The sequence below is a fragment of the Epinephelus moara genome, chromosome 10 (genome assembly GCF_006386435.1).
Source record: "Epinephelus moara isolate mb chromosome 10, YSFRI_EMoa_1.0, whole genome shotgun sequence".
Taxonomy (NCBI): Eukaryota; Metazoa; Chordata; class Actinopteri; order Perciformes; family Serranidae; genus Epinephelus; species Epinephelus moara.
The window spans coordinates 8,834,744-8,845,636 of NC_065515.1; the positions used below are offsets into that span (position 1 = coordinate 8,834,744).

General features: G+C 42.5%; 1 long non-coding RNA gene across 1 annotated transcript; it reads right to left on the reverse strand.

The window, feature by feature from the left end:
- Window positions 1–5,737: 5,737 nt before the first annotated feature.
- Window positions 5,738–6,245, reverse strand: LOC126397293 (uncharacterized). The gene is made up of 3 exons (XR_007570634.1): window positions 6,186–6,245; window positions 6,044–6,103; window positions 5,738–5,824 (listed from the first exon to the last, which is right to left on the reverse strand). It is a non-coding gene; the product is annotated as an uncharacterized LOC126397293 (long non-coding RNA).
- Between the last annotated feature and the right edge of the window lie 4,648 nt (window positions 6,246–10,893).

The window sequence follows — 10,893 nt, forward strand, 5'->3', positions numbered from 1 at the left end:
AATGAACATTGAAAATGTATTTAGCAAGAATTTGTAAGTATATGTTTACAATACCATTTACAGTCAAACATTCTGATGCACTGTAGGTTCAATTTTTGATAAATCAAAAATCTGTGTGGATCGTTTGTGTAGGACAGTCTGAAGATGCTCTGTAGCAAGTTTGGTGTCAATTGAGCAAAAATTGTGGGAGGAGATAGGTTTAATAAGTTTTAGAGTTTTTTTAAAAAAAAACAGAGTGATGGACTTCATAATTTGCAATAGGTTTAAATGTACAAAAGTTTCTTCAGTATTGGAGCTACATTTTGGTGAAAGTTGCAAATCTGTAGCACATATGGTTGATTTGTTGTGAATTTCCAAAATTTTGAACTTTAGAGGCTTGCTGTAGCGCCACCATCAGGATTATTGGCCTGTGTTTGCCGCTGAGGCAATCTGGCATGGGACTGGACTTTTGTGCAAAGTTTGGTGATTTTTCGCGCATGGGAAGTATGATTTCCTCGGAAGAAGAAGGAAGAAGAAGAACATGCAGGATAACAATAGGGTCCTGGCAGCTTAGGCTGCCCGGCCCCTAATAAGTCATCAAGATTCATCTGTTGGGAATTATGAATGACTGTGCTAAATTCAATGACAATCAATTTGTTTAAATGAGCAGTATGTAGGATTTAGTGGCATCTAGCAGTGAGCAGGGCTGTTTCAAGACCCTCTGGGGGCCCTAGGCAAGAGGCACCTTCAAAGCTGAAAAGCTCCTCTCACCAGAGGCAACAGAGACAGGAAGAGTCAAGAGGAGACGCAGTGCAATGCTTAGATTACTGTACAGATCCAGAAGATTTTCACTGTATATGTAATTTAGCATGTCATTTGGGGAGGTGGAGGCATGGTCAGGAAAAGTAATGATGGCAGAATTGATCTCCAGTTCTAAATCCTCTGCCTCAATGTCATGCATTGTTTGCTCCAAGTTCTTGCAACTTGCATGAAGCTTGCCACTCTTTGCTGCCTGTTGTAGAAAACCGTAGAGGGCACAGACATCCTCCATCTTTGAGAATCTGTCATTCAGGCAGATCATTCATTCTGAGGGCAGTGTCTACTAAAGGAAGAAAGAACTCCCTTCTGAAAGACTCATCTGGACTGGACTGAGTTTCTTCTGTACCCTCGTGCTGAAATCGTTTTGCTGCTTTTCTCTGCCTTTTCTCTGGAAGCTTTCTTTCAATTTCCAGTTCCTCTGCAATTTCTACTGCATCAGACTGACAGGAAGCAAGCCCATTCTCCCTGAACTTTTCAAGGTACTGTCTCACTCCCTCTGTTTCTGCTCTAAGTGTTTCCAGAGAAACATCTGGACTTTGCGGCAGCTTGCTCACATGGTTAACCTGGTATAAAACATTGTACCAGATCATGGTGCACAACTGAAAACGCCAGGAGTTAAGCTTATCATGCAAACCGTTGGCAGTGGACATTGTTTCTGAATCCCTCTTCTCCACTGCAAATGTCTGAAGAGCAACCAATGCTTGCAGAATCTGTGGTAGCTGGTATCGCACCACCTTCACACTTTCAATCCGAACCTCCCATCTTGTTGTTGACAAAGGTTTGAGAGTAAGTTGCTTAACATGCTCCTTCAGAATTGCCCAGCGTTGCACAGATGGACAGGACTGAAGACTTCGCAGCATCTGCCACAACTAGATTGAGTGTGTGACTGCTGCAGGTGACACACAATGCTTTGCTGTTATGTTGCAATATTCTTGCCTGAACACCGTGTTTTTGTCTCATCATGTTGCTGCCATTGTCATATGACTGGCCACGACAATCAGAAATGTTTAGGCTGTGTTTCTGAAGATGTCCCAGCAGAGTTTCAGTCAGACCCTTACCAGTTGTGTCCTCAACATCCAAAAATCCAGAGAAATGCTCAGCAATAGAGACACCAACTGATGATTCACAATTCACAGTTCTCAGAACAATGGAAAGTTGTTCTTTGTGACTGATGTCAGGGGTGCAATCCATGATGACAGAGAAGTACTTGGCTTTGGTCATTCTTCTCACTATATCTTCAAGGATTTTGTCTCCAACTAGTGTTATTATTTCATTTTGAATGACTGCACTCAAGTAGTGTACTTGAGTGGGTTTCTTTGTTTTGAATCCTTCTGACATGTTCAGTCAGCACCGGATCAAACTGTGCCATCAGTTCCACTAAGCCGAGGAAATTCCCATTGTGATCATCATATAGCACATTTGAAAACCCCCTCAAGGCTTGATTGTGCTCAGCCAGATGGCAGATTATAGAGATCACTCTTCTGATGACACCCTTCCAATTCTCAGTCTCAATCTGCATCAAACTCTGATTAGTTTCATCTATGGCTGTCTTTGTTTGCAATCTTTTCTGCAGATCATGCCAGCTTCTCATATTCTCACAATGTGTCTGTGTATATTCATGGTCTTTCAGATGTTTGGCTAGGTTCTTCCATCCACAGTAGCCACTACTGCTTAAAGCGTTGTCACGCTTTCCAAAAAGAGTGCAAGGGAAACAGAATACTGCATCTGTGCTGACAGAGTACACTAACCATGAACGTTGGATCTTCTCACCATTTTTCATTGATTTGTTGTAATGTTCTTTCGTGAATCTCCTGGGAGGGTTTTCGGAATTTTGAGGGAAGTCCATGCCTGTAATTTGGACTGGTCCTTTTGTAACAATTTGACAATGAGCATTATCGTTGATGGATTTTGGCCACTGCGCAGGATCATCTGATATTATGTGAGGTGTCAGAGTCAGAGTACCTTGTGTTGATATGGTGTCAGGGGATGGTGAAGAAGAGGAGGTGGTGTCAGGGGGTGGTGAAGAGGAGATGGTGTCAGGGGGTGGTGAAGAGGAGGTGGTGTCAGGGGGTGGTGAAGAGGAGGTGGCGGAAAAAAGTGGCGTGGCCTGAATTTGTGAAGGAGGTATCATGCTGCATGAAGCTTCCATGTCCTCCTGCTCATCATCTTCATCAAGGTCCTCCTCCTCGTCATGACCTGAGGTTGATATTGCTGGGAAAGAATAAAATGCATAAATGAGTATAAAATTAAAAAGTATAAGAAGTCATTGTGTAAGACAAATATTTGTGTAGTCATTTTAAATTAAATAATCTCATGACAGATTCAAACTGGAGAGCAGATCCCTCTGAGGCTCAATGAAGTTATTCTTATTCTTAGTTATTCTTATTTCTTACGTCACAATGAACTGAGAATAACTTCTTCCTACCTTCATCTGTTGAGGCAACTGTAGAGGTATGCTGTTGTTGTGGACCAAAATATTTCAACAAAGCACCTTGAGAAAAAAAAAGAGCTCAATTATATTTGGTGAGTTTGCTTTAATATTTTCATGCAAGTGCAGAACTGTGTGTACGTGCTTCACAAACACTCAACATTTAAGATCTGTATGAAATAATTAATGAACAACAGTAACAACTTCAATGATTCATGTTAACATAATATCTTCCTCTTCTAAATACAAATTAGTTACAGTTTGGACAGAATAAGATGTTCTACTGACAGCAGAATTGATGTTGGTTTCATTAATGTTAGCATTTGACAGCAAATGCATTACTAATGGGAGAAATTAACATTGTCGTTGGCACTGACTTATTGCAGGTACAGTGTTCTGTGTACACAACCATGGCAACACAGCTAATGTTAGCTAGCTGTTGTTGTTGTCATGTTGTGCATTGAACATTAAACTGGCCCCTGGCAGTGAGGAATGTAGATTGCAACCAGTTCAAAGTTCTCCCATGTCCATTCATCCATCCATCCATCCATCCATCCATCCATCCATCCATCCATCCATCCATCCATCATTTTTACCCGCTTATCTGGGGCCGGGTTGCGGGGGCAGCAGGCCGAGCAAAGTACCCCATACGACCCTCTCCCCAGCAACGCTTTCCAGCTCCTCCTTGGGGACCCCAAGGCGTTCCCAGGCCAGATGAGATATGTAATCCCTCCAGTGTGTTCTGAGCCTGCCCTGGGGCCTCAGGAGGATCCTGATCAGATGCCTGAACCACCGCAACGGACCCCTTTTCGACATGAAGGAGCAGCAGCTCTACTCCGAGCTCCCTCCAGATGTCCGAGCTCCTCACCCTATCTCTAAGGCTGAGCCCAGCCACCCCACGGAGGAAACTCATTTCAGCCGCTTGTATCCGTGATCTCATTCTTTCGGTCACTACCCAGAGCTCATGACTATAGGTGAGGGTTGGGACATATGGACCAGTAAATTGAAAGCTTTGCCTTCTGGCTCAGCTCCCTCGTCACCATGATGGACCGGCGCAGCGCCTGCATCACTGCAGAAGCCGCACCTGCACTTGTGAACAAGCCCCCGAGATACTTGAAATTCCCTCGCTTGAGGCAGTAACTCTTTCAAGGAGAGAACCGTGGCCTCAGATTTGGAGCTGCTGACTCTCATCTCGACCACCTCACACTCGGCAACAAACAGCCCCAGTGACTGCTGGAGGTCAGGGTGTGATGAAGCCAACAGAGCCACATCATCACCATGTGCCAAGTGTAAACTCCTGGTTAGTATTCCCTGAGGGTTCATTGTTCAGGAGGTTTTTAGCTGCAGACTAATTACCCACAGAGGTCTCTTCAGCGCCAAAACAAACTAAGCAGGTGATTAAAACGGTAAAAATACTGAGTAAAGCAGTTTCACTGGGTCCTCCCAGACAGGCCACTAGCCTAGCACAGGTCTGTGATTATGTGCTCACCTTTCTTTCAATTACTCAGATGTTCAGGAGGCTTTAAGTGGGAGCTGAATTATCTGCAGCCATTTCAGACTCAGGCTCCAGATACATTACACATTTCAATTAATAAAGTACATACAAAAGCACAACAACAGATCATGAATTAAAAGAGAAAATCTATATTTTATTCTCATGTATGAGATTAACATACATTTGTCTTGTGAGAATGTTTTTTTGACTTTTCCATTTGGGCAAATGTACCAGTGTCTCTCTAGTGGATCGATAAGCCAGCAAATACATTTATCCATGAGTTTTTTAAAGTAATGACTGCAGCCACAAACATTTTAGCTTCTTACTCTATACGATCTCTTGAAGTCTCTGCAAGCTTCCTTTGTGTAATGTACTGCAACTAATGATGGTTATCATTCTGCAGTAAAGGTGATGTGTGATGCAGCCCACACCATCACCAGTGTTGAAGCCAAATGACCAGGCTCTGTCCATGACTCACGGATTTATCGCAAGTCTACATTGAGCCATAAATTTGCAGAGGGTAAGTTAAATATTGATCTTCCCTCCTTCATTAATTGTGGAACTTAAATTTCATAATTGTAACCTGTATCTCCACCACTCATGATCACAGGACAGTTTAATGGCATCTTTATTAGAGACAGAGAGTACAGCTGCCTGATGACCCCTTACCCTGAGCCTGGACCACAGCAACACTACAACCTGGCTCTCTGCAGAATTAGAGCATGATTGTAGCCTGTGTTGTGCTCCACAATATTGCTATACTGAGAGGAGCGCATTCTTTACTACTTTCAAATAAACTGAGGACAGAAATAATTTCTTTCAGATGTGATTTATTTGTTTGTATTCTTTATTTCCTGCAAATAAAAAGAGAGAAATGCTTTAATATTATTACAAATATTTGCTTATTAAACTGATTTTCCAACAGTAAGAGTAACAGCATGTAACATCATCCATCATCAGGTCTAACTCACCTTTAACTAGTGTTCCAGTATCTCCATTTCAAATTTCGTCTTTGTCATTTTCAGTCTGATATGGTCCATTTGGAGGTCACATCTGGGTATGTGTCTTTGCAGGTGAACCCTGTACAGATCCTTCACAGGGAGCTATGGAGAGACGCTGTTCAGTCTGAGACACTTCCACAGTCCAATACTTAATCCTAATTGGGACAAACAGGCAATGACAACTGCAAAAACATCTTGCTGTTCTCTTCCTCTTCCTCATTATAGTTGCCAGGCACACTCTGTTCTAAGAGCATACACGTTTTCATGTGGGACAGAGCAATCAGAAATTGTCATACATGATACTGAAGATGTACAGTATACCTCTGAAGGCCCATCAGCCCCCACAGCAGTGGTTACAGACACTGTGTCTTCATCATCCTCCTGTGGTAAAGAGTGCCAATAATGTTAGATGTAGGCAACTCAAAACCATCACACAAACTCTGTGCAATATTCAACTACTGACCCCCTGACAATCTGCGGTGGCAGGAGGCTCTGGGAGGGTAATCACTCCATCAGCACGAACTGTTGCAATATGACAAAGGTGAAAAACCAACAAAAAAGGGACCCACAGCTTCTTATGCACTGGCAAAGAGGATGGATGGTGAACATACCCTTTATATAAGCACTGGTATCCTAGGGGATGATGGGCTCTGATAAACTGCCACCTGGGATGCCCTCAGAGACACAACGCCCGCTATTCTGGCTCAGAGCCAGCTCCTCAGCGTGGATGAATGGGGCTGGCGGTGGCCCACCATCCGTTTTTCGGGCTTCAGCCTTCTTCCTGTTGGCTACAGTGAAATTAAACAATTAAATTAACCTCAACGTAAAATTGCAAGAATGAAGTCTGCACGATAAGTGTAAAACACTGAATAAAACAGTTTCATGTTAAAAATCATCCTTTTTCCGATGCTGTTTGGCTTGTCCCTGAGGGGATGCAAATTACAGCGGCCAATGTGAAAATGCAAAAATGCAAATAGCCCTATCTAGAGCCAGTGTTTGGTTTGTCTGTTTCAGGCCACTGTACTGTAGAAACATAGTGGTGCAACATAGCAGACTCCGTATGAAGATATAAACGGCTCATTCTAGGTTGACAAAAACATGATGATTCTTATTTTCAGGTGATCATACACTGAATAAATATATTATATTCCATTTCTGCCAATATATCCCCCGACATTCTACACACTGGATCTTTAAATATTCCACTCTGGACCAGTTTGGTGGACAGACTGAACGATATCCCTCGACCAGGCCCCCAGGTAAGCTGCTCAACCTTGCAGCAATTTTTTCTAGTGGCCAGTTGCAGTACTGCAGTGAAAAAATCCCCTGAGGCCCAACATATATATAATATATATATAATATTGTAAAACAACATTATATATATATATAACTCCGCCTCACCCTCAGCTGAGGGTCCACAGGTGGCAGCTCTGGGTCTGACCTGTGTAATGGCAGCCACCTACAGTTTGCTGAACTGAGGAGTTGGGGCTGTTGGGTATCAGACATTGGATGTATAAAGAGGAGAGTTTCTCTATGCATCCATGGATCAGACCCTCTGTGCTGGGGTTTACACTGGCTGAATTCAAGTTGCTACAGTGGCGTAATGATAATTCTTGTCTAATGTTAAACCATGACTAATCTATGTTTGTCATTTATGATGGTACGAACATGTCAAACTTCTCCTGTGCGACTCTGCCTTTAACAATGTGTCTGTGTTTGGGTTTTAATTTGTTTTTTACCTTTGTTTGAGTGAAGTGTGCTTGTTTTTTCCCCTCTTCCTCCCCACTCTCTCTCACGCTCCTGCTTTCAGCACACCTGATCACCATCTGCAATCAGCACACCAGTCCGCCAGTCAAACCACCTCCTCTCCACTACAGATACTCTGCACCAGCTTCCAGTCCCATACTGGATTGTTGTGCCACACTTGTTTTGTTTGAGTCACGCATCAAACCTCAGCACAGTTGCTTGTCTGTTTGCCTGAGAATTTAAATAGTTTGTTTGCCTGCCTGCTTGAAGATTTACACTTGTTCCCTTCTCTTCAGAAACACCAGCCGGCCATCTGTCTCACCAAGATTGTCAAGCCGCACATCAGCTCTCATTCTCAGAAAACCACATCAAGCCAAAACCCGTCACCCTTTGGACAACACCCCAAAGGCTCTGCCAGAACCCCTGCTCACTGCCCCAAACATCTCCAACCATTCCCTTTTCAACTTTACTCACCTTGTTTTGAGTCTTCATTTGGGTTCAGCCTTAGCTGTGGCGGGTGGAATAAGGTAAAGAAAAGGAGAGAATAACGTGGCTACACAGTTGTTTTATATTTCTACTGCTGCGTTACATCAATAATTACAGAACCATATATGTGTTCTCATACATTTTTCCTAATGCATATGTTCCTTGAATTTACCTGATAATAAATATTCTTTAGAAATCAGATGTTTCTCTGCATGTCTCCAGCTCCCTGCAGGCACTGTGCGTGTTTGTCCCTGAGGTTTTATATATTCAGATTTTATTAAAGCAGTCACATGAGAACGTGAAGCTACACATCGACAGGCATCAGTTAGCAATAATTAAGCACTCAGATGCTTCCCTTGCTTTGTGCCTGTTCAGTGATGTGCATGGAATGAATCAGTGGTTAATGAAACCACAGCAAATGGCGAGCTTTCATTATGATGACGTACAGTAAATATAGTAATAATTACACAATCAAGTGTTGATTAAGAGGGCAGTGATTCATATTTAAGGGGGAAATTACGGGAGGCTGTGTAGGACACCATAATATTAACAATAATAATAATAAACTTTATTTATATAGCACCTTTCAAAACACAGTTACAAACACTTTACAAAACCAAATGAGAGACAAAGCAATAAAACAAGATAAAAACAATAAAAATAGAATACAAATAACATAGTAAAAACACGCAATAATAAAAAACGTTAAAATCATTGAAGGGCAGTTTTAAACAAGTAGGTTTTCAGAAGTGATTGAAAAGTTGAGACTGAGTTCTCCTCAGGCAGGTCATTGCAAAGTTGTGGAGCCCCGACTGCAAAGGCTCCTTCACCTTTGTGAATTAATCGAGACCTTGTTTTTTTTTAACTGATGCCAGAGAGCAAGGAATTGCAATAATCTGATCGACTGGTTATAAATGCATGAATAACAGTTTCCAAATGTTTGTTGGATTGAGCTACCGAATTTACATGTTTGTCTAAACTGAGGGTTTGATCAAAAATGACACCAGGGTTTCTGCAGTGTGAAGTTATTGAGTGGGACAGAGAACCAAGACTGTTTGATATTTGAACGTTTGCACTACCTTGTCCTATGATCAGTATCTCTGTCTTTGCATCATTAAGCTGCAGGAAGTTTTGTGACATCCACTTGTGAATGTCCTGAAGACAGTTTAGCAGGTTAGTCGTGTTCAACACAGCTTAAATAGATCTGAGTATCATCTGCATACAAATGGAAACTGATATTAGATGGCCAAGAGGGAGCATGTATATTGAAAAGAGAATCGGACCTAGCACGGATCCCTGAGGCACCCCACAAGACATCTGTTGCACCAGAGCTGGCGTCGGCAATACCCCCACAAAAACGTGTGTCTGTTAGGTATGACCTGAACCATTGTAGGGGGGTGGATGCATTAGTGGCAGATAATGAGGCAGAGTTTACAAATAAACTGAGCATAATTCTTGACCTAATGTCACCACAATAACAAGACTGTAAAGCTGTGCTTGTTGCAGCCCGCTATGGCGTTCTGTTGTCTCATTTAGCCACTTGTTTGTAACCACTTTTTTTAAGACACATAGGAGCTTGAAAGTTCAGGAGTGGGGTATTTACTGATGTTTTTTATGTCATAGACAAAACTTGAAAATCTCTCCAGCTTGTGTTAGCCCCCAGAACTTGTTTCAGGCATCTAAAGCCCTGTTTCCACCAAACACTTTAAGTATCGTACCTTTGGAACCAAAAGTAACCCTTCAGACATGGTACCTAGACCCTAACATTTCACCTGCAAACAATACTCTTAAATGTGGGCAGGGTTGTTGTCACTCACTGCTCCGTCCAGCATTCACTGTATTTCCACATCACCGGTGAATCGGTTTTTACATCTGGAACCTCCCATCTGCAACGGGCTTGAGCGTGTTCTTGTTTGAGAACTTGGCTCAGATTCCGAAGTTACTCCTTAAGGAATCTGACCCCATTTGATATGGCAACTGCATGCCTTTGCTGACATCGACCTCAGCAGGATTCGAACCCTGGACATTCCGCACGAGTACTCTAACCACTACACTAGGGAAAAAAACAGCCACAACTCAGCCCTGAACAGAGTAACCATCCTCTATTGACCAATCAACGGACTGCAGTTTTCACAGCTCCACCTTTTAGTACCAGATCTGTGTGCTAGGTACCCCAACAGAAGGGTTACCAAAGATGGTAACGGTAACGGTTTCACTGGTACCATCTGCAACTTTTCGCAGTGGAAACTGAAAAAAGTGTACCAAACTGAACTGCTCTGAACTGCTCTGTACTGCTTGGTGGAAATGGGGCTTAACATAAACTGTTTCAAAACACCCTCTGACTTCAAGACGAGGGCACCGGGAGTGCAAAGATGCCAACTCATTTCCACGTTTTAGAACTCATTCCTTGGGGACTCTGTTGGGTTCTGAAGGGGTTAATCCTCACCTGATTCAGTAGTACTATTCAATTCTTACAAATAGAGTACAGATAATTAAAGTTAATCAGACATATTCAGCTTCCATTGTTACTAACTCAGAAGCACCCCACGGTCGTGTGAGCGCTCCTGTTCTCTTCACACTTTACACAGACGACTGTAAAAGTGATGTTCCAGATACATTTACACTTATGTTTTCAGATGATTGTTGTCTTTGTTGGACACAGAAGCTGATCTTAGTATTCATCAGTGTTGTACAAAAAGACTAGTGGAGAGGTGTGAGAGGAATTCACCTGTTATTAATTTAAAGAAAACACAAGAGGTAATTTTTGGTCTTCCAGTGAACTTCCACCGGTTACTGTCCTCACACAGATCAAAGTTTTCTCCTATAAATATTTGACCATCTGTGGACGTTGCTTTGACCTGGAGTGCACATCTAGATCACATTTGTGGTAAGGTACAACAACGCATTTATTTTCTCAGAAGACTGAGGTCATTCGGAGC